The sequence below is a fragment of the Magnolia sinica genome, chromosome 17, assembly GCF_029962835.1.
Source record: "Magnolia sinica isolate HGM2019 chromosome 17, MsV1, whole genome shotgun sequence".
Lineage (NCBI taxonomy): Eukaryota > Viridiplantae > Streptophyta > Magnoliopsida > Magnoliales > Magnoliaceae > Magnolia > Magnolia sinica.
The window spans coordinates 13,958,005-13,960,626 of NC_080589.1; positions in this window are offsets into that span (position 1 = coordinate 13,958,005).

Sequence of the window (2,622 nt, forward strand, 5' to 3'; positions counted from 1 at the left end):
CTATAAGCTATACCAAACCAGCTGTCCAGGAAAGCCCGCTGGCTTTCGTCTATAAATTCTTACACCGGGGGCAGTACTAGATGATAACACATCGTGAGAGTCGAGGTGGAGTAAATCCCCTGATAAATTTTATAATAGTCGATTATCATCGAAGCAACTCAAGTGAATAAGGTTATAATTGAGGATGTTCGATTATTTCTTTTTAAAAAGAGTTTTTGATTTTCATTTTCCACCGTATTTTTAAGACAGTTCTTTCTATTTTATTTCTTTCCTCACTTATTTCTTTTTCTTAGTTTCCTCAACCTAAAGGCTTGGTCTCTATATGATTAAGGCGAGTGTATTTAGCAAGGTTCAACACAATTCATAAAGAAGTCGATAAAACTGTGTAAAGTCGAGATCGTATAAGTGCACGAGTGGAAAAGGTGCCTAATTCATTCATTTTCTGCAACTAAGGCCCTTACCAACATCCAAAAGTGCAGACCAATGCAGAAATCACTCAAATTGAAAAATTCTCAGATTTCTTGCTCTGATAGTGATTTTATGAATTCTAGCTAGCCGTAGATTTTGAAGCTGTGTTTTAACTAATGGCAACTTCGAAACACCTTAGCCAAACGTGCTACTCCACCCACCTTGGAAAGGCATTACATAACAAAGGAAATAAAACCAAACCGAGCTGATCATTTACACTTGGGCATCGCCCCAAAAGAGTTACGGGGCGCATGGGCTTTCATTCATTTTTTACTTGCAACGAACCATGTTGGGGGGATGGGAAGATCGTGACGTAAGTGGGCATTCACAGAATGATGATTGTGCTTGGGAAGGTGGGGTCAGCCCCACTAGTCTAGGCCTAACTTGAAACACAAGGTTTTTCCGATTTCTTTGAAAAATTCATAACTTGGCTCGCTCCAGTGTAATACTGGTCCTGATACCATCTTATATTCCAGTACATACTGGTCCTCACTTACTTCCTAACCCACTAACCCGCCGACAATTCTAGTTCACACGGGTCCTATTTCTATTTCTATACTCCAATACTCACTGGTGACATTTATCTATATTCTACTTTCTAGTGTATACTGGTTCTTCCTGCTGTAAATATCATGCACTCTACTTTCAGCTTTAGCTAACTAAGAAAAAAAATGAAGAAATATAAAAAGGAAAAAGGAACAAACTAAAAGGGTAAAAAGAAAGACAAACCAGTGAATTAAAAGTAAAAAAAGGAGGGGGAACCATTTTGTAACCATCGTGCCCAAAAATTAGTCACAGATCTATCGTCCTATATTGCCATCATACACCTACCAAAACATTACCCAAACCCAGGCGCAACAGCAATGTCAGTCCAAAGAGATAATCCTCCAACTCCTTTGGACTCACCAAGATCGCAAGTCTCTCAACTGGCCATGTCCACTCCCTTGATAACTAATCTAGCGCTCAACTTGAAAAGGCTAGAAGACCTCATAACTCGCCTTGTCCCGGCAGGGGTTGCACATCCATTCACATATACAACAACTTAGCATCCATGGGGGGCCCTTTTTGACCCAACTATCAATCAATTCCAACCCATTCCTCCTAATGGGAACCATGTTCACTTTCAAAACCCTCCAATCACAACAATTTAAACCCCAACACACCTCCCCAAAATGGGAATTGTAAGACCCGTGTCCTAATCCGTACCATTCCATTGGCTTCCGCGGTTCTTCCGGTCAAATTTCGGCAACCTTCGCACCATATCCGGCGTTTGCGCACGATCCTAAGTCAGTTCCCCCGCACCGATGTCAGCTCGATCCGAAACCTATGTCTTAGCGACCGCGTCGTCGCCGCGGTTCCAACGCCGTGACTTGCGCACCGAACCGATACCCAGGCAAGAAGATGCCGATCAGCGTTTATTCCGAAGAAACACCGCGCGTTGCGGATTTCGAGGGAATCTCTACACAATTAGTCCCATCAATCAACCATAAATGCAACCATACCTCAAGTACAACAACCCATCCCTCTTTCTCCACAAAGTCAACTCTCTCTCTCTTCACCCATCCCTCTTTTACTCACTTTTCAAACAAACCCATGCTTCATTAATTACACCCATCACTCCATCACCTCATATCACTCCCATCCTCTCATTTTCTCTCTCATTTTTCTCAAATCTCTCCAAGCAACTCAACCCCACACGTCCAACCCTTCTCTCCCTCCCAAGTGTGGTCCACCCTCTCATCTCTCATCCCCACCATCAAAAGTCCATCAACCTCCATCAAAGTTGAAACTAAGGAGCATTGGAGTCTAAGGGACCAAGAAGAAGGAAGATAAGGTGGGTGATTTGCCATTATTTTAAATTTTAGGGCCCACTTGTTGGTGGGACCCATTTGGATGTATGTGATTTAATCAAGAGGGCCCATAGTGGCGGGGTTCCTCTATCTCACCGTATATCTCTCTCTATCTCTCTCTTTCTCTCTTTCTTTGTAATGGTGTGGATCCCACCAATACGTGTTACATCTACCCCGTCCATCTACATCAGACGGTGTGGCCCACTCTTTCCAGGTGATGATCCACACCATCCGCTGTTTGGATGGGCCCAATGCATATTTTATATATATATATATATATATATATATATATGTATATATTTAT